The 22,671-nt window shown below is 44.6% G+C and overlaps 1 protein-coding gene across 5 annotated transcripts in view; it reads right to left on the reverse strand.

Moving 5' to 3' along the window:
- Positions 1-11,208, reverse strand: part of sox13 (SRY-box transcription factor 13) — a 30,994-nt gene extending 19,786 nt beyond the window's left edge. For all 5 annotated transcript variants that reach the window (XM_079741593.1, XM_079741592.1, XM_079741591.1 and 2 more), the window contains exon 1: positions 10,971-11,208. The gene's annotated coding sequence lies outside the window, so the exon portion shown is untranslated. The remainder of the gene's footprint in view (positions 1-10,970) is intronic.
- Positions 11,209-22,671: the final 11,463 nt, after the last annotated feature.

Raw genomic sequence — 22,671 nt, forward strand, 5'->3', positions numbered from 1 at the left:
CGATCATTGCGATTCACCATTTATATGTATCTATTTGGTAATTTTATTCCCGTTCAGATACAGAAAAAGATATAAAAAAGCGAGTGGCTATTATGATTTTTGTTTCTTTATCAGGTAAAAAAGGGCAAAACTAATCTTAAATAATAATATAAATAATAATAATAAAAAAAAAATTGGTCCATGGTTGTGACAAGGCCTCCCCTCTCTCCTCTCCTCTCCTCTCCTCTCCTCTCCTCTCCTCTCCTCTCCTCTCCTCTCCTCTCCCGTCGTCGTTCAGCAGTGGGCGCAGGCAGAGACGCTGAACAGAGTGAGTGGTCAGGCAGGGGCAACTATGAGGCTGTCAGCAGGGTAGGTTTTCCTCTCTACAGCGCCGCCTTTGTACAAGACAGTGAGGGGTTGACTGTGTTGACGGCAGAAGAGGTGGAGCGGGGTGGGAGTGTGGGTGTGTGAAGGAGCTGTCCCACTTGAAAGTTATTCCTAGGGCTCCCATCCATGCTCCAAAGGGGGCCGGATTATGGAGGTGCCACAGGTGGCGTGCACATGCTTCCCTCTGCCTTCACATTGTCACGCGTGTGTGTCCCAATGCAAAGCTATGCACAGAATCGCTGCAGCCCAAATGGCTATTGACAGCATGGAATGCCTGAAGGGTGTGTGTGTGTGTGTGTGTGTGTGTGTGTGTGTGTGTGTGTGTAGGCTGTTGTTCATTTACAAGACAATGCAGTAACGTCTTAACTTTGAACAATGCAAACAATCCAAGGTTGTTGACTGCCCTTCACCTACTGAAGCCCTCAGCCTATCTATAGGCTCAGCCTATCTATAGCAGACGGCATCCATGCCGACGCTTAAGTTATTGTGCATGTGTGTGTCAATGTGCACATGTTGGCGTTTTAAAAAGACACCGAAATAATGCTTTGAGATTTGATACACTCACCTGTTACATTGACTTCAGCAACCTCTAGAAAGCTGTGTTAACAACCTGTTCAACTTCACATATTGTGAAGTTGAACAACGATTGAGAAACTACAAAATTAAGAAAATAAAAATTGAGCTTTCTTCCTAGTGTGTTTATTAAATAGATGCTTGGATCGTTCATTCAGAACTGAAAGGAAAAGAAGAAAAACAAAGATCTACTGCCGCTCTGAGCCGTCAACCGACCCTAGATCACACTCCTCCAAGAGCCGGAGCGAAGGAAGTCGAAAGGAAAGAGAGACAACTGTCGCTGTGTGTGAGTGTGCGTGTCCCAACCGATAACATCAGTCTTTGAGGAGATGACAACAGTGAAATTTAACACTTCCCATGACATACAAATAAAAACACTTCACACACAAAGCGTTCAGTTAGCTAACAAGTCTTAACTCGTGGACAAAAAAACATTTCACCCTCTGAACCACCGCGCCGCCCCAGACAGGAGATTGGCAAAGTCAATCGCTTTTTCTTTCTTTGGTACCTTCTCCTTGCTGACAGAAGCCGTTTGTCTGGTTTACATTGTCTTTGTCTTTTTTGTTTGTTATGCCCGAGGACGTATACAAAAAGGAAAGGTACAAAAGATAAAGAGAGAAGAGTGAGAGAGCGAGAAAGAAAGAAAGAAAGAAAGCAGACATTTATTTGTGTTTATTTGATAGAAGCCAATTCCCAAAGATATAAAGCTGTTCACAATTCGGTTGCAGGTGTAAAACTTAAATGGCTATGGTTTGACTTATTCTTTCATTTAGAAAATACGAAGATTCCAATAAAATCTGAAGCGAATCCACCTCCAAATACAATGTGCTACTCAGGTAGTGTGTGTATTGTGTGTATTCTAGGCCTGCATTTGGGCTCTCCTAAAATCATTAATTTCTTAAAAACGGGCATTCTCTAGGCATATAGCATATGTACAAAAAGAGGTCAACAAAGTGAGGTGTATTGCAAGAAGCTCTACCTCTGGTCCGGTGGGTATCTCATGGTCAGGGACCACCTGGGGTCCAGGGCTCTGTCACGGGGACAGGACTATGTTCCAGGCCCCATTACATTGAGCCAGATCGGATTTGCATAGCGTGCCCCACGCCCCTTGAACCCAGTCCAACCATGGTAGTAGCTTGCTATACCAGGCTAGTGTGTTCTTTTTATACACACTACAACATTAGGGCTCAACGATTAATCAAATTCAAACAGACATTGCGATGCAATAGAACGCGATTTTGCAAATCATAAAGGCTGCGATTAATTACATTTTTTGTGATTCGTTACTGTTAATGACGGGAGATAAGCAAGATTTGTATTTATTGTTCTTTTACAGTTAGTTATAGTTAAATAAAGATGTTGTAATATCAATTCATGCATCAATTCATCTCAACACATAGGCCTGGCCTAAATGAAAGAGCCGTTTATATGTTGACTGCTGCTTCCAATGTTGTGTTGGTCATAGAAGGATTTATTGCTTATTTAGTGAATAATACAGAACATAAGGAACCTTAAAAAGAAAAATTGCATACTATATCACAATCGGAATATTGGTCGAATAATCGCAATAAAATTATTTTCCTGAATCGTACAGCCCTACACAACATACACACAAACAAACACACACATCCCTGCTTCCCCCCCCCCCCCCCCTCCCCCAAGCCTCCAAACCAGTCCCCTCAAGGGAGTCACACAATGGACCTCTTCACTCTCCATGGCCAACCAGGACCTCTATTTGCATAATAAGCAAGCTGTCGCAGGTGACCTTACCCACCACCACCACCACCATCATGTAGAAATAACCAACAGATACTTCAACAACAATTACCCCCCGGCTAACAGGTGGGAGAGAGCTGGCTTTATGCAAACACCTTGGTGGTTTCAGGTGTGAAGCTCAGAACGGTCTGGGAAAACACCAGCGGACCGTATTGTTGGTCTGATATAAGAGAGAGAGAGAGAGAGAGAGAGAGAGAGAGAGAGAGAGAGAGAGAGAGAGAGAGAGAGAGAGAGAGAGAGAGAGAGAGAGAGAGAGAGAGAGAGAGAGAGAGAGAGAGAGAGAGAGAGAGAGATTCTTGCATTGCTGACCGTTGCTCATTAGAGAATGAGGTGTGAAGGAAAGATGCACAAAGGTCCTGACTCCTCCCACTTCCTCTCTCCTGCCTCTCCTCTTTCTCTCCCTCTCCTCTGTTCTCTCGCCCCCTTTTGATGTCAACGGTGCTGAACCAAACGAGCTGGGCATAGTCCAAAGAGAGTAGCCCATCAAGAACACACACTCCATTGCCTCCAGATGTATTGTTGTGGATTCACTATACTGTGTGTGTGTGTGTGTGTGTGTGTGTGTGTGTGTGTGTGTGTGTGTGTGTGTGTGTGTGTGTGTGTGTGTGTGTGTGTGTGTGTGTGTGTGTGTGTGTGTGTGTGTGTGTGTGTGTGTGTGTGTGATCCCATGGTCATTTCAACCCAAGAAAGTGTGTGTAAGTGTAAGAAAGAACGCTTGCATGTGCGTTTGTTTGTGTGCGTGTGTGTGCATACATGTGTGCATGTGCGTGGCGTGCTCACAGGCCCTAGAAGGCGTGCAGGAGGCTCGGCGATGTGATAAGGTCTGTTGTTGTGCGGTTCGGTCGCTGGTCAGTTCATGCACACAAAGAACACTGTTGGAAAACCCGGCTTGATGTGATGGAGCGATAGAGGTGCCACAAAGAACACATTTTTCTCTATCTTTTCCCTTTGTGGAGTGCAGGGGGCTGCCCCATAGCGGCTCTCACGGTGCAGACACACACAATGCCCACCAGTCTCCCTCCTGTCGGCCCGTGATGTGACTTTAAAGAGTACATCTGTGGCCCCGCGGCATGTTGAGGAGGAACTGTTTGGCCGGTGCGTCCACGCACCGCCATAGTGTGGTTTAACGTGTGTATTACCATCATGCATTACTTCTTAGTTTAGAAAAACCTTTTATAGTCGGTGGCAAATGAGTTATCGTTCTCATGTACAAAGATCCTTTTGTTGCCCGGTGATCAAGAGAATAAAGGACGCAAGGCATTGGAAATAAACATCGGCTGGCTCATTATTGCCTGTCTGCGCTTTGATGCACACAAAAAAAAACAGTAGAACAGTAGCAAATTTACACAAAAAACTCCTCAAGTACAAGGTTGCACGTCTGGAAGGAGTGATTGTACGTAACAACAGCTCAGTGACTTTAGATTTTTTTTCTTTTCAAATGTGCTTTTCGTACAACAATGGATGCATTTGGCACTAATGCCAAGCTGTGGAAGCAAGTTGATCTGCTGTTGGCTAGACAGAACAGACATAATGAGCAACTGACCAAAACCAATTTGCTTTTGGTGTCTTCGTAGGGGATGTTATGCCATGAGGAAAAACAACGAGTTCCACTGATCTGTAAAATCTAAGCACAGGATTGCAGCCGACACAGTTACTGCAGTTAGCGTAAGTCATCAGCAGGTAGTTTGTGATCAGCTAGAGTAGCGTTTGGACTATACACGACTTTAACACATTTCAAAAAGTTTTTCCAGAGGTGGCGATGCACCTGCTGTTGCAGTTGAATGTATGAATGTGTTTATAACTAGACGGGCTCAAAAACAGAGAGTTGGAAGTGCAATTCAGGAAGTCAATTATATACTTTTTACTTGCTACTCCGCCGCATAACAAAAATGTGTGTTGTTTTTGATGACCTTTCTCACGGAACAGAGCATAGAAACAAATCTGGAAATCTCAAAACGCATAACCTAAAATACCATTAAACCAGAAAATGTGATGCGTTCGATTTTTTTCTCGACCAATTTAAACATGGAAGAGGAAAGCACAACACAAGAGACCCACAGTAACGACAGCCAATTGCAGGAAGCTGCCTTGTGCCTTCAAAGCTGGATTCACATTGTCACGGGCTGATTGCTCTATTCCACCCTTAATAAAGTTATACTTGGATTAATTACCGCACTCCTTCTCCAAAATGTGATCTACACATATAAATTACACACCTTGGAGGAAATGTCAAAACATTTGCTGCGTGTATATTTGGTTGCTCTCCAAAGTAATTTTTCTGCTTTAAACGGCCTCATTGTTTCCGCCTAAAAACAACTCATTCTAGAAACGTCTGAAAGTCCCTCCTCTCTGAAAGCGTTCCCTCTCTGTGTCTTTGTCTCTCTGATGTTCTCCTGCCCTTTGGAGTCTTTCTAAAGATGTATAAATAGGCTGATAACACAACTACTCCCCTTCAGAGAGAGAGAGAGAGAGAGAGAGAGAGAGAGAGAGAGAGAGAGAGAGAGAGAGAGAGAGAGAGAGAGAGAGAGAGAGAGAGAGAGAGAGAGAGAGAGAATTCAGTTGCGGCCCCTCTTTCTTCTCACTCGGCTTTTAGAAACGCAGGTTAAAAAAGAAGCCCCCTTTTCATGCCTCTCTCTCCCTCTCCGTCTCCCTCTCTCTGTCTCTCCACTCTCTGAAACAGGTCGCCCATTGTGGCGGATAGCGAAAGGCTACTGTGGCATTTATCAGAGGACGGAGGGAGGGGAGGAGGGAGGGAGCAGGCGGACAAAACACACTCCCAATAAAGAGATAGAACAAGAGAAGAAAGGATGTCTATGAAGGCCACTTTTTTCTCTCCCTTTCTTTTTCATTCTTTTTCAAAAAGGCTCTTCCACTCCATCCCCCACCCGCCCGACTAACCACCCACACAGCCCATTCTATCGCAACTGTGTGTGTGTTTGAGATGGACTCATACACACAATCCCTCTCTCTCTCCCTCTTCGTCTCTCTCTCTTAACATGGTCGCCCTCCATTCACAGCCACCCCCCACCTCACAACAACAACCGATATACTGTGCACAGTATATATACTCCTTCTCCTGTGTGTGTGTGTGTGTGTGTGTGTGTGTGTGTGTGTGTGTGTGTGTGTGTGTGTGTGTGTGTGTGTGTGTGTGTGTGTGTGTGTGTGTGTGTGTGTGTGTCTTACAGAGACAGGGGTCGGCAGAGAGAGGAGAGCGACGAGCAGTGTTTGCTGAAGGCCTTCTAGACAGAGTGGGTCGAGGTCACAGAGGTGTTGCCATGACAACGCCTCAGCCCAGCAAGGAGCGCAACAGGTGATTCTACAGAAGGCGCCCTCATCTCAGTGTGGCCGTTCCACAGGAGGGCTCGGGACGCATGTGTGTGTGCTCCAAAATAATAGCAGAGGATTCGCTGTCATTAACCGCGTGCCCCAGGTAGTTAACCAGCTCTGATCAGTAGGGGTCATGTCTGCACGGCCCGACAGGTAACAGAATAACTGTCCACCCTGAACATGGGAGTCCCTTCTCCTGGTCTCTCCAGGCCTTTACAAAGCGGACGTTCTTGATAAGGAGGCTTGGAAGAGACATCAGCGAAATGTGAGACCCCAAATTAATTTAGAGCATTTGTGGTCGAAGTGATGACAAACGGAAGATATGGAGAACATAAAACCAAGTAGGATTCCCCGAAGATTTGGGATGACAAGTTAAATCATGATATTGCACTTTAAATTACATTATGCAATAATAAAAAAAAAAAAATAATAATATTATTAAGCATAATGCGATGAATACTTATCAGTGTATAGGTAAATTCTTCATTATCCTGAAGTTATACTTATACATGTTTCCATATCACCGATATAACAAGTAAAACACAACAAAAATATTGTGATGTTAATTTCTTGGTGTCATTTCTTGTCACTGACTGTTGATGTGCCACAATAAGCCATAGGCCTTCCTTGACATCCGTATCTTAGGGATGCTTCATATTACCATTACAACATGTGGTAGAAAACAGCTATAGGTGTAACATCATGGATGATCACTTGTTAGTGGGGAAACACATTGGCATGTGCATGCTGTGTTGTCATCGTGTGGGACAACTGCTGAGTAACATTCATTTTCTAAACCAAGACAAAGCATTTTGACAGTACAGGGCCTCTTTTAACGTTTCCATCCAACCATTACAAATACACACATTATATAGCTTCTCTTTAAACAATAAAAACATTATTCAAGATATGCAAATAAACCCATTTCTCGTATAAATATACAAATGAATACAAAATACGAGGGCACAACATCTGCCAAACCGCGTGCCCTTCCGAAAGCAGATCTATGAATACTATCGCTTTAGATACCTCCGATTTGACTTTTTATTTTTATAAATGCAAATCAGAACAGTTGCGGTTTGATGCTCTTGTGGCACAAACACCAGGCACTGTAGTTATTTGCAAGTGAACAAACTCACTCTCTGTGTGTGTGTGTGTGTGTGTGTGTGTGTGTGTGTGTGTGTGTGTGTGTGTGTGTGTGTGTGTGTGTGTGTGTGTGTGTGTGTGTGTGTGTCTTATGATTATAAAGAACCATTTTGGTCCCAATAACAACAGAGCCCCCTTGTCTAAAGTTGAGACGAGGGTCATGTAAATTGACGAGGAAACTACTGCTGGGGCTTTTTTTATTTTTCGTTGAGTTGATCTATCAATAGGATGCTTGTTTGTTCACAAAATATGTAGGAAAATAAACTAAATAAACAAATTCATTTAACAGGAGGGGCCACAGCGTGCGTGCATACACACACACACACACATAAACATCAGTCTGTTGGGTATTCTCTCGATCGAATAGGCATGCAAATGGTTTCGTTTGGTTACCAAAAAGAAAGAGTATTGATGGAAAGGGGAACCCATAGAGGAACTGTCAGGGGCTGTTATCCAAAGTAAGCATATTAGAAAATTGCAACCACAAACAAAAAAAGTCTGAATGGTATTTGCCTGGTGATTATTTTGCCAGTAAATAACCAGGTTTCTTATTGACTGCCTCTCCTAGTGCAGACACCACTTTTCCTCCACCGTACGAAAACGGCCACATGATAACAAACTCTATTGTATGGATTCCAAGTTTTAAACTCGGTTTTTGTGAATATCTATAGCTATTGCCAACTTATTTTAGCTGTCAACCTCAAGTAGACCTCAGTAACAGCGGTTTAATAATTACAAACAATGTTGTGAATGAGCCTCTTCACAGCGAAGACCAACACGGGGCTGCTCCCCAGCATGCCGTTGCATCGTGAGAACGTGCGTGCCATTGAGCGAGAATGGAAATTGTATTACTCATGGGTTAGAGGACAATAATTTACGAGCAAGGTATTCTTCTAAGAACAAAAGGCTCCACTTGAAACGTTAGGTGTGATGACACATGCACACCTCAGTCCTGTACAAGCTTGTATATTGATGTTGCAAACCACATCATTTAATTCTCTATTGAATAAGCATATACGCTTCCCAGACACACACACACACACACACACACACACACACACACACCACAAACACAAACACACACACACACACACACACACACACCACAAACACACTTGATTTGCAGAACGTACAAAAAGCTATTGAGCATTCCAAAAAGGGTTGTTGAGCTGCATGGAGGAGACAGAGCGGTGTTCAAGGACACCTCTGTTCCAAGCTCTTGTTCAATGATTTATGGCCATTGATAAAATAGCAAAAAAATAAGTCTTTATATTGCCGTAGCAAATGCAAATTGAAATAGGCCTTTGAGCAGGTGGCAAATTAACCATGACCTTAATAAGGCAAGTGGAAGACCACATATGATAAACACAAGCATGAAAAAAACTTTACATCCCAAATATCCCATTGAATAAGTGAGCGCCTTGGGATTACAAAGCACGTCGTCTTGTGGTATCGTACAAATAAGTCTTACCTTTGTCGTGTTTTGAGTTGTGTGCTTGCTTACTTGTGTGCATGTGTGTGTGCGTGTGCATGCCAGCCAATATTTATGGTAATTTCCTCTACCTTCCAGTGATGGGATGGAGGGATGGAAACAGTTTGCAAGTGGGAAGATGAAAGGAAGTGTTGATGGATCCCAGAAACGATGGGAAAGGAGAGAAGGAAATCAACCTAAAAACACAGGCTCATGCCACCGTGGAGTCGCTTGCTGGTGCTGAGTTTGCAAAACTATGCAACATCACATTACAAACCATGTCAGCCAATCAGAATGAGGGATGAAACATAAATCAACCCTCGATTCATCCCCCTGACCCCAGAGAGGTGACACGATAACCAACCAGCCTCGTATGAGAAGGAATATGACATGAAGTCCTAGATTCACGGTAATGGATCAGCAAGGAAACAAAGACGACCACTTAATGCATGTGTATAAAATATCAACCTCCCCATGATCAAAGCCATAACGAATGGACAGAAAGTCGAATGACTAATATCCAGGGTCATCATTTTGGGGAATCATAAGATTCCCCACAGTCCATTGCAAGCATGCACACGCACACACACACACACACACACACACACACACATGATTTCCTATTGTTAATACCTGTTCAATAGGCCTGAGAGAACAATGTCCAGGTTTATATGGAAGGTCAGGTGAAGAGGAGAAGCTCTTCTTATGACTGAATAGAGACGTAACAAAAGCTGTTTGTCATGGAGATCCCAGCGCCAGTGGACATCTAATCAATAGGGCTCTCTATTCAAAGTGGTTACCAAGTACCAAAGGCCTGATGGACATTTCTTTGTTTTTAGAAAATAGAAATCAATCAATCAAGGAACAATTATGATGTGTGCTTTTCTTTGCACTGTGACAAACTGACATATTTCCAGATGAATGTGACAACATCAATTGAACTGTCCTGGATGTACACAATCTATATAATCTTACATGTTCACAGTCAAATGACTAACCAAAACACACATTCACTTTTGTTCAGATAAGGACCTGAAGAAACAGGCACAGAAACAAACAAACACATATTGAGAGCGAGAGAGAGAGAGAGAACACACCCCCCCCCCCAGTTGAACCTGGTCACCTGGGAGTCAAAGCTCTTTGAAGTGAGAGAGGTGAAGGGTGAACGGTGCCACTCCTTGGGATGACAAACACGCACACATGGCTGACACACACACAAATGGCTGACACACACACACACACACACACACACACACACACACGTCAACTGGATAGTCCTTCCTGGATATTAGTCACATGACCAAGAGGCACCATTAAAGTTTGACCTGTGTGTGTGTGTGTGTGTGTGTGTGTGTGTGTGTGTGTGTGTGTGTGTGTGTGTGTGTGTGTGTGTGTGTGTGTACATCCCACTGTCCTTCAAAGTTATCTGGCTAAAGCGTGAGAAAGAAAGCGAAAAAAGGAAGAAAGAAAGAAAAGAAAAGACAGAAGCTAAGTGGTAAAAAAGAGAAAACAATCGGGGGGGGGGTGAATTGGGGGAGGAGGGGGAGAAGAAAGGCGATTGACAGAAAGAAAGGTCAGGGACTCCCCACTGACGGACAGCTTTGTATGCGACTAGTCACTGTAAAGAAGTCACTGTAAAGACACACACACACACACACACTCAAAATGTAGACATGCGACCCCCATTATGAGCCAATGTCCAATGACTTTAACCATCAAACCCTTGGTTATGTCTTATCCGTGACAAGTACATCCCAGCAGTTGACCCCATTCCCCCTCTTAACACCGCAGTACACCTTGATAACTGAGGAAGGGGGAAAACAATAACTGTGGCTAGTGAACAAGAAGGGTTGTGTAGTTTCACACACTTGTTCTTCAATAAACCTAACGGCCGAGGAAGCATCCCCCCCCCCCACAGACTCAGTGATCCCCTCATCCTCTCCAGTAGGAGGTCACCCATGAAGGATGCAGTGGTGTCGACCTGCCGACGGAGGGGCATTCAGAGAAAAAAGGTGTATGAAGAAAAATTATAAAACAGGGCATCTCGCTTTTTCTCAGGGCGAGATGCAGACTAACAGCTCGTCTGTGTCATTACCAGAGTCATCTACAAGGTAAATGGTCATCGCCAATTGCTTTAAACATTAAAACTTGTTTTGACTTTTAAAAAGTCCTTTAAAATTAGCATTTTCTCAGCTTCAAATTGAATGATTTTTCAGCTGTTCGCTAAAGCCTATGTGGTGGCTTGTAGCCTAAATCTGGACAACCGATATGTGATCGATAAAGCCCGTGTCCGCGGTGCAAATCCACTCACCACTCCCGGTCGCTTCCCAAACTCCGCTTCTCCTCCTCCGCCGCGTCTCGAGGACGTCGCTCCTTCGCTCACTGAACGACGGCGGTGTGTACAGATGCTGCTGCTCGTGATCTCAACTTCTGATTACAGCAATGCCCGCTTGGTAAAGACAGCAAGTACACACAAGCATCGATAGTCTTGACGTGACACTTTGCTCTGTGTGTGGGTTCCGTTGCGGGTTCGGAGGGAACAACCTCTCTCGTCACTCGCCTGATGACTTTCTGGTGTTTTGTTACTAACATCCACGCTCCCAGTGCTCACCTCCCACTTAAAGTGAGAGCGCACCATTCACAGCACATTGACGTTAACTTGGATTAGGCAGCATGAAACTGTCGTCCTAAACATCCAAGACGATGATTATTGACGACCATGCAAAAGTAATCTTTCTTTCTTTCATTCTTTCTTTCGTTCCTCTTTTTTTATTCGTTCAATCTTTCTTTTCATTTTTATTCTTTCTCACTTCTTTATTCTTTCTACTCCTTTCTTTCAAATTTAATAGAAGGGAAATAGGTCGTGACACGACTCACTTTATTGATATAAATATAAAATGTTATGTGTGTGTGTGTGTGTGTGTGTGTGTGTGTGTGTGTGTGTGTTATGTGGTGTGTGTGTGTGTGTGTGTGTGTGTGTGTGTGTGTGTGTGTGTGTGTGTGTGTGTGTGTGTGTGTGTGTGTGTGTGCTACTAAAGCAGCCATTCCACCTTGTCAAAACTGTCTCCTGGTGTCAGTGAAAATATCTGTATTTTCCCCTCCTGTGACACCTCTTCTCCCAAGGCGGTTGTCTTCATCATCACCATCATGGCCTTGAACACTGAAAAAAAGAGTGTCAAAGACACAAAAACAGGTTCCGAAGGATGCGACAGAAAGGGAAAGATTAGTGTATATATGTGGGCGAAGCAATTGGTCAATATTTACCGGAAATGCAATGATGGGGAGAGGAGCAAGCTTTCAGAAAGAGGATGGAAAAGAGAGCTGCACTATGGACACAGAGAGACAGGAAGGAGAGTCAAAGGAGAGTCATACACAGGAATGTTCAGCCACCATTCACTGGTTAGTACAGAGCCATGGTGTCCGCATCCACACAGACCTTCATCCAAGGCCAGGGGGGGTGAAACCAATGCCTCCAAACAAACTAACACCAGCTTTCATTATGCTAGTAGGGTTCAAGGTTCAGCACCACACACCTTCCACACTACAAGAACGCCTCATTTTCTCCCACTCATCCCCATAACACAGACTAGGAACCATGTCTGGCTGTCCATCCATGGTCCAAAGAGCAAAGTGTCCGCCCTACTTAAACCATAGCAGGAGGAAGCTCATTTATGGGACTTTAAGTGTCTTCAAGTTGTCAAATCATCTTCTTATAACCCATGATATTTCTGATTGTGTCATGGGTGAGGATAAAATCACAACAGGGTAGGCCCACAGAGGTGGTAAAGAACATCATCCATCTGTTAATATTGGTGCATCTTCTGGGGTCTGCACAGAGGCTCACAAGCAAGGCAGTAGTGCACAACAACAGTAGGTTAGCCCCTTCTGATTCACGGATAGCTCCTCATTCCTTGAGTAGGAGGGGTGTTAGGGGGTGGCAATGCAGAGTCTAGGTGAACTCTGAACAGGTGAGTCTTGAGTCTTTTGCGGAAGCTGGTGAGGAACTCTGGCCTATCATGGATCCTACGGTCCCATGGCCTGCCCTTGTCCCACGTCTTTGGGATGAGACAATGGGAAACTGTATCTTCACTCAGATGAGACACACCAGTGCTTGGATGTTATGATGCTGGTCAACCTGGCTCTAACCTGTGTTACTTTCATTTCATCCTTGGTCTGCATTAAAGAACTCAGCTGGTGACTGCCAGGATGTGTTTTCTTACCCTCTTAACCACATTCATGCAGGTTTCATGAAGTGTAGCTCTGTGTAGCTCCAATGAGGTGCACTCACAAAAAAATAAAATCCTAATTCAAGCTCCCTGTACTTTGATATCCGCTGCTGCCCCCAAAACACTCTCAGCTCTGAAAGAATTCTTTGTCATGAAGATGTGTGTATTGATACACTTTGCGACGGGGAATGAATGAGCCAGTGCATGGTCAGTTAAATCATCAGGGCTAACAAGGTGTATCAAGGTTAAAGAGTAAAAGAGACGTGAAAGAGCTGTAAATAAACAGTATTTTCTCAAAGGAGTGTAGCGATGCGGAACGGTCAGGGTGGTGTTCGGATGTTTGAGATCAAAACTTTACCTCACATAAAAATAGTGATGCTTAGTCTTTTTTTAATGTCAAGTATATACATTGTACTGTACACTTCAGTTAACGTATTACATCACATACTATGAATGAACAACATATGAGTATGTACATTGTTGGTATGAGTTCCGCATGCACACAACATTGTTGCTAGCACTGTATTGTGTTAAACATTGTCCAGGGAAGTCGATAGCCTTTCAGTGAATATCAAGAACATGATGCACCAGAAGCAATCGGTGTTGCAGCATATAATGGTCAGGGGTGTGCCCGCTATAGGATCGGGGTACCTCAAAAGTCAGTGGGCCAATGCCTGGCCAGGCCGGCTCGATGACATCAGTGAGAAACAGCAGAAAGCATCCACACGCTGTTGGTTCCACTGTTTGCTGCTCTGCCATCGGGAGTCAATTATTTTCAACTGCATTTGATTTTCAGCGTCGGAAGATGTCACGCAAGAAGTGCCGTGACCGAGAGGTGACACGATTTGAACAACTCTGCATTGATCTCATAACAATAAGGCACGGTGGGCCATTGTGTGGCATTAAACACAGAGAAAACAAAATCCCATGTAAACGTATGATGACCTGTTGTCTCACAAAGGCTTATCCCATCTGCTCTACCTATGTTTCACCTGCCATGTGGAGAGAGAGAGACAGAGAGAGAGAGAGAGAGAGAGAGAGAGAGAGAAGAGAGAGAGAGAGAGAGAGAGAGAGAGAGAGAGAGAGAGGATGGGAGAGATATAGAAAGGGTGATGGTAATATTAAGGATGGAGAAGAAGAAACAGAGAGAAAGAGAGAGAGAGAGAGAGAGAGAGAGAGAGAGAAGAGAGAGAGAGAACGAGTGGATGGCTCGCTGTGCTAGGAGCTGATGTGCCATTTCTAATCCCTCCTGTTTGTGGCTTTGTGCTGGAGCCCAGCAGGAAGTGGGAGCTGGGCAGACAACAATTAACAAAAGAGCTGTGAAGAATACAATTAGCCATCAATGGCCAACCACGGGCCTTTGTGCCTGTCGCCATGGAGACGGCACAACACCACACTATTGCGGGATTACAACCACCATCCCCCCGTCTCCCTCCCCCCCACCCACCCTTTCTCCACTACTGCACTCTGTGCTCCCCTTCCGTGTTTCCCCTCTTCTCTATATTTTCTCGGTTGGTTCTTTCTTTTCTTTTCTCTCTCTCTCTCTCTATCTCTCTCTCTCTCTCTCTCTCTCTCTCTCTCTCTCTCTTTCTCTCCATCTCTCTCTCTGTCTTTCTCTCACTCTCTCTCTCTCTCTCTCTCTCTCTCTCTCTCTCTCTCTCTCCCTCTCTCTCTCTCTCTCTCTATCCCTCTCACTCTCTCTTTCTCTCCATCTCTCTCTCGGTCTCTCTGTATCTCTCTCCCTCTCTCCCTCTCTCCTGCTCTCTCTCCCTTCCATTCAGTTCCCCTTTCTTTTCTTCTGCTTTCAAACTCATGTTCTTTTATCTTTTGTTCCAGTTTATCTTTTCAGCATCATGCAATACAGACGTACACACACACACACACACGCGCGCATGCACGCACGCACACACATACACACACACACACACACACACACACACACACTCAAACACGCACAGCCACAGACACTGAAATAAGTGCATGCGCACACTGAACTTAGTGCATGCACACAAACACACACACACACACACACACATATACACACACACACATACACACACAGGTGCACACTTAGTTACACACCGTTGAATGTGGCCTGTACTTGGTCTCTCACTAAGGTTGTGTTTCGATTTTGCTTCCTTGTCAGTCCACATGGATCTCTCTCTCTCCGGGCGAGTCTGAGAGGACTCTCAGATCCCAAGGGTCCTTTAAAAATATACTCACTCACTCAATCACTTTTTCACTCTTTCATAAACCCCCAGGCATGGCAGTTGGACTTTTTGGGGACAGATTTGGGAACGCAATCATGTATTTAGCATTTCTATTGACATCCCTAGCCTGGGAACCGGACGAGTCTGCAAGCTCATTTTATTTGCTCTGGTATATGGGTCTTGCCCCCCTCCGGTTTAAACAGTTCTCCAGTAGACCTGGCAAGGGTTGCTCCTATCACAACCATCTATCTAATATGGGGGTTGATACCATGTAGGCTGTACAGAGGAGATCCCTACGGGAGTGCTGTGGAGGAAAAGAAAACATGATGGCTGCCACTTATTTGTCACACGTTTTGATGCTCGGATTGGTTGAAGATCTATCCAATTTTGGTCTGCGCCCGTTGAAAATGCCCCTCAGAACTTAAAATATGGACTGAGACAGGGGTGTAGGAATGAGTTTAACATTGGGGGGGACACATATCGGAAACCTGACAGATCCGGTATAATTTTTAGGTGGGACAAATGCGCCTGTCTCCGATATTGGAGGGGACACGTCCCCTCCGTCCCCCCCGGTTCCTACGCCCTTGGATTGAGAGGTTCTAGACTCATAGGCATTTGCTACTTGGTCCAGCGAGGACAGACTATGACAGACCACAACTCTACAGGAAAACACCTAAAGACCCAGAACTACAGAGCTTCATATCAATGAATTGTAATGATTCCTTTAGTGGTGCACCAAACTATAACTATACAAAACATTGAATTCTACAGTGGTTGAGCACATTTACATTTAGGACATTTAGCTTTTATCTTAAACGACTTACAACAACTAAATTTGCCAGAAGAAGGAGAAACAACAATATATCGCTGTCGGAACAGTAAGGATGTTCATTGAACTCAGGTCAAAGCACTAACAATCACTAGGGTAACCCATTCCCTGTGTACAACAAAGATAGCTAGGATAAGAGTGCTACAGAACTAAGTTCTATAACTTTTCTTTTTCAACATTGCCGTTTGTCTTTATGAAGGTTGTTGCTTGTATCCGCTGTTGGTGAGAAGGTGGAGCACTAGATCTATTGTCTTTACCAAAACAGGAATCATTTCCTGGTTGTTATAAAGTGAGAGTCGTATTGGGTATAGGAAGCCATCCACCATTTGTATTGCGCTTTGGCCAATTTGTGCCATGGTAGTTGTGGTGCATTATTAGTGCAGGTGCAAAGTGACTCCAGTGGAAGCGGTGGCAGTTGAGGTGCATCAGGTGCCTCAGTTTAATCTGCACAAAAAAAGTGTCATAAAAATCCCGACCTCAACTGGAGTGGATTACCCACAGGCTCTTCCTGTGTGCCCGTCCTGCGCTTGTCTGGGGTGTGGTGGTGGAGATTGGAATCAAACTGCGCCCTTGTCTCCCCCTACATACACTCACACAGACACACACACACACACACACACACACACACACACACACACACATACATGCATGCCTACAAAAACACTGACGCTGTCTGTTATCTGCATGGGCACAGAAACCGGGAGTGAGAGGGGACAAGCGAACTTCTGAAACGCACACTTTTCCCCACAAATGTAAGTTATTTCAAAGTGTATGTCATTTAATAAATATATATTTAATAGAAGCTGGATCCACTTTTGGAATAGTTCCCACATAAAGACAACACGTTTTAAAGGTTGTGCCCCCCCCCCCGTGTCTCTTGCTCAGTGGTCTGAACCACTGAGTATACGATTGACCCGTTATACCTCTATGCCGATTTCAGAGAATGAATGGTGCTGCATCTGTGGATGAGCGGCTCTTGAAAATAGGTAAATATGTAGTGATGGCCTAAAAGTGATAAATGTATACATATTTTAAGCTACTTTTAATGGCTTTGTGTCTGTTACAGCCGATCATTTGATATACTTTCTTTTTTATAGATGTATTATTGATGTCCCCTCCAAAACAGGCGTCCATGTTTGTGGTTAAGTTTTAATGAGCTCTGCGCCCCTGGGAATCAGCGAGACTGAGCTCCATGGAGCTGCAGAAAATCTTGTGTGCGCACGGACACACACACACACACACACACACACACACACGCACACGCATATTAGAGATGAACCAATCATGCTGTTGTTTTTACATCGATTGTCATTATCATGTAAAACATGGAACCCTACATCCTACCATTCTTGTCTTCACCTGACAAGCTGTTCTGCTCCTCTGACTGTGATTGCGGGAAATATTGGAGAATATTCTGATTTGGTACAAAGAAAATTAATGTTGTTATGTGGAGAAAGGCAGCATTTTCCAGTTGGAGGCTTTGGGCATTTTGTGACATTGCAATTGTCATCCTGTCACCAGTTTAGTAATTTTCAACACAACTGCAGACCAGAAACATATGAATATGTTTTCTTTTCCCTGATAAGATACCGATGCTTGTCCTGACAGTGAGTGCCTTTAACAGGAAGGTCACCATCATAGCCAAGTCACACCTAAGTTCTATAGTGACAAACCGGTTCAATATAAGCAATAAATGTTTTCTCTAGACTATATTTGTGTCATCTGATTCCATTCCATTTGCTTAGAGTTTGATGATTTGGTTCATATGCAAAAATGCACAGTTTGTATTCGTCCATCTTTCAGAAAACGCTTAACAACGTGCCACAAGCATAAAGTGTACTTCACGGTGCATGACGAATGAAGGCCCTCCTCACGAGGCTGACAGTGAGTTGAGATAACAACCAAACAGCAGAGAAAAAGTGTTATTCTGCTTATCTGACACTATATTGTGGCGATAAGGCAGATCTGCCTATGTTTGAGTTTTGAGACAGGACCGAGGTGTCTTAACCGACATGATGGGGGGGGGGAAGACACAGACACACAGAAAAAAAGAAAACCGCACATGAGTCCATATGTGAAATGTGTTTTTTTATGCATTTTGAATATGCATACAAACGGGGGGGTGAGAGATGCAGAGGCTGGATAAGGGATGCTCGCATTAGTTCTCAGAAGCAACAGCACCGCAGCACCTCCTTTTTTCCGGCCCCCATCGTCCGCAGAATATTGCAAGATAACAAATGAAAATGTTTCACTAAACACAGTTGAGTGGCAGCACACACACACGCACACACACACGCACGCACACACGCACACACACACACACACACACACACACACACACACACACACACACACACACACACACACACACACACATACACACACACACGCACACACACACACACACATGCACAAAGATACACACACATACATACACTCACACACACATGCACACATACTAACTAGAGATACGGAGACCGCAAACGACCCAAATGGAATGCTTTGTATGCAATGTTCAAGAACCACTTGGACATGTAGTGTGCAGCGAGAGATGCATCATGGGTAACATGGAAGGCAGAGCTGCAGAGGCAGGGGAGATCATCTCAATTGATCAGCATAGGAAGATCCTGGTCCAGCCCTCGGATTCAACTGTGCTTATTTTGCTCCAGCATCTTCTTGTGTGTAGTTTGGTGTGAGTTTGAGTGTGAGTGTGTGTGCTCGTAGCTGTGTGTTTGTGTGTTTGAAGTCCAGTGTCAGTAACCACCCACACTGCATTGATGGGAAAAGAATAACAGGCCACAATAAAAGGCCTGCTCTCTTTCCATGGACGCATGCACAGATCAGTGCACGTGCACGCACACATGCAGCACCTGCATATTCAGGCATCCACATGCATAGCGGAACGACAACAAAGTGGCCATGTGTGCCCTTGTGAGGGTGCACATGGGTCGTGTTTGTGCACGCATTTGTGTGTGTATTTGCCAATGTGTTTGTGTGTGTGCATGTGTGTGTGTGTGTGTGTGTGTGTGGGGGGGGGGGGGGGGGGGGGGGGGGAGAGGGGGCTGGGCTGGGGGGGGAGGGGGTGTACAGCACTGCCCCACACAAAGGCAGCCCTGAAATAGCCCCCTTACACAATGAGACCTGCCACTCTGTCTATGAGATAATGTCTAATTGAAAACACTGCAGCCATTGTGCTCCTGTCACCGGTTCCATTGTCCAGATAGCCCCCCCCCACCCCTCACCCCAACAACCCCCACCACCACCGCCACCACCACCTCTCTTTTTCCATTGACGCGGCATGATTGTTCCTTGCCATTGTGGCACACCTCACCCTCTCCCCCTCTCTTTCTCTCTCTCTCTTTCTTCTCTTCTCCCCCTCTCCCTCTCTTTACCTCCCTCTCTCTCATTCTCTCCATCTCTCTCCCTTTCTGTCTGTATTGTTATAATTTCATTACTTGTTTGTCTTCTCTTTTTGTCCTGCTTCTCCTTTCTCTCCCCTGTGGACCTTTTGTTCTCCGTATTTAGGCAGTCCATTTGGAATCTGCTGCCAGGCCTCTGTCTGTGCACTCACTGTGTGTGTGTGTGTGTGTGTGTGTGTGTGTGTGTGTGTGTGAGTGTGTGTGGGTGTGTGTGTGTGTGTGTGTGTGTGTGTGTGTGTGTGTGTGTGTGTGTGTGTGTGAGTGTGTGTGTGTGTGTGTGTTTGTTTGTGTGCCTGTGTGTATGTGTGTGCCTGTGTGTGTGTGTGTGTGTGTGTTTGTGTGTGTGTGTGTGTGTGTGTGCGTCTGTGTGTCTGTGTCTGTGTGTGTGTGTGTGTGTGTGTGTGTGTGTGTGTGTGTGTGTGTGTGTGTGTGTGTGTGAGTGTGAGTGTGAGTGTGTGTGTCTGTGTTTGTGAAGGCAGGTGTTGGTTTCACCGGCAGATGAAAACAGGAAGCAAGGTAAAAAACTATTTTGTCAGATAAAATAAACCCTTGTAGGCTTCCCTGGTTTTGCAGGTGATTTCCTCTGTGTTTGTCCTCAATCATGAAGAAAAAATCTATCTTGTTTGATTCATCACACTCAAACGCAAGTAATTAGAGGGTAAGGAGGTGTTTTTTTTTATCCTAAATAGAGTTCAACATTGCTGGAATGTTTTAATCTGTTGAACTAGTGTGGATTTAGCTTATCCCAACATCTTATCCAAGCTCTCCATGCTTCCAATAAACATAATCATACATTATTTCTGCGTTAAATCATGTTGTATATTTTCAAGGTCTTTCGAACACGGCTACTATACTAGATGCTTATACTAGAGGGAAAACACACCACCAATACATTCAATGGCTCTTGCTACAGCGCCTTTATGTAGAAATATGCATTTTGTATTATTATATAATAGTATTAGGGTTGTAAGACGCTCAGGCATTTTCAGTAGGTCATAAACAATGTCTGGACTAAAGCATCACATCTGTGTCAGGAGTTGCCATGTGACATTGCTTAAAATAACCCAAACAAAAAAGATGTAAATATTAGTAAACAAGTAGGTAGGTAACATGTAATTACTTAGTCCGATAAGGTCAGTTATTCTCCCCCTTATAGACCCATAAACTCAAAACCTGCCTTTTCTCTCTGAAAGGCACTAATTTCACGGTGACTCTGTAACCATCTGTGAAAATTTTGAAGACATTGCATAATCCTGTTCTGCACATGAGGCCACACTAGGCTACTGGAGCGGTCCTTGGGGATTCTTGAGATGGTGACTTTTTCTTTTGTCTGTAGGAACGTAGACGTATGATAATTTGCCGAAGCAGGGTACAAGTGGGGCCAGATTCCTCCGTCATTCTGGTTTAAAACGAGCTTCAGGTGATGTATCGGAAGACAATTCATAGAACCTGATTAATAACCAATATATGTCTTTGAAGCTGTCTTTCCGATGACAATGAACAGCTACCACCGGCCTATAGGACCTACATACCTGCATTATGTGATGCATACCGTATGTGGTCTCTTACCTCTCACTCCCTGCTCTCACTCGTCCAACAAAAATGAAGGCGTGACATGAACCGTTTATTCTGTACGCCAAGTAGGAGTGGAACGCCAAGCACGGCAAGCCACTATTGTTTCCCTCATTGTGCCTCAACAAGACTAGCCACAAATGTCACATCATGACAATTGATTGCCAACAATACTATGAATACCATCAAACGGAAAATGTATGCTATTAAAACGACCTGTATAATCAGAAAAGCTACCATAATCAGGAATATAAAACAGCTTATGGTTTGTCAAATTATATTTGAATTGTATGGACTGGTCTGCATAAATGAAAGGCCTTGTCAATGGTTAGTTTTTGAAAAATAAACCCTGCACAAATAGCCTAAGGCGTCTTACACTCTGAACCTACAAGGCTTCTATGTCACTGAAAAGCTTGTGACATTTCTACAGTGAAGAAATCCAATCCAAGGGATCATTTTATTAGTATACTCTACCTTCGATAGACCAAGACCTTTAATATAACGCAGTGCTTACTTAGATTTTGCAGCACGATAAAAATGTATGCAGTTGAAGTTTTTCAATTCCGCAATTTAGTTGACTTTGCAGGTAAGAGTAAATACAGCAGCACTATGAAACTGCAGAGCATAACTTCTTTTTTTAATTAAGGACAATATTAGATATTATGACAAAATGGTCAAATCAGTCGTACTTTAGAAACATTTCTTTAACGTTCAAACTAAAAAGATGATGTGGTTGTTTCTGCATACACTGTAGTTAAAGGTCCAATGGCATGAAAATGTCACTTTATGAGGCTTTCTAACATTAATATGAGTTCCCCTAGCCTGCCTATGGTCCCCCAGTAGCTAGAAATGGCATTAGGTTTAAAACGAGCATTAGGTATCCTGCTCCGCCTTTGAAAAATGAAAGCTCAGACGCTCCGATTTTGAATTTGGCCCCATATGTTGTCATAAGGGCCCATGTTACCTCCCTTCTCTCTACCTTGCCCGCCCAGAGAATTTGGCCTGCTTACATAGCACAGCTACGACTGTGCGAGCGCCACATGTGTTTGTGTGTGTGTGTGTGTGTGAATACACACACTATAACGCAAGTGTTGTACACTTCTTTGTTATTTTGATAACCGTTTTGCTGTTGGTGTTATGGCGCATAACACGTCGGGTTCTCTGACATCTCTGGTATTTCCACAACGAGACTCGTAATGGGGGTTATCTCAGCCATGGTTGAGAAGGAATTGGGGGAAAGGAACTTTGGCTTTGACTCCCTGAATATCATGAACCGCGACATGGAGGAGAAAGGGATTGTTGCCTGTGATTGTCTCCCGCCGGAGCCCCGCTGCCCGCTGCCCGCTGCCCGCTGCCGAGGCGTTGGTGCATCGGCCGCGGGCAGCGGGTCTCCGGCGGGAGACAATCGCGGGCAACAATCCCTTTCTCCTCCATGTCGCGGTTCAGTCTACTTCAGATTTATGTGGAAGTGGAAGAACCAGAGACGATGGGGAGAGGGACTGGGTTGATGGGGAGGGGGACTGGGTTGATGGGGAGGGGGACTGGGTTGATGGGGAGGGGGACTGGGTTGATGGGCAGGGGGACTGGGTTGATGGGGAGGGGGACTGGGTTGATGGGGAGGGGGACTGGGTTGATGGGGAGGGGGACTGGGTTGATGGGGAGGGGGACTGGGTTGATGGGGAGGGGGACTGGGTTGATGGGGATGGGTTGATGGGGAGGGGGACTGGGTTGATGGGGAGGGGGACTGGGTTGATGG

This window comes from Pollachius pollachius, assembly GCF_949987615.1.
Source record: "Pollachius pollachius genome assembly, chromosome: 8".
NCBI classification, from domain to species: domain Eukaryota; kingdom Metazoa; phylum Chordata; class Actinopteri; order Gadiformes; family Gadidae; genus Pollachius; species Pollachius pollachius.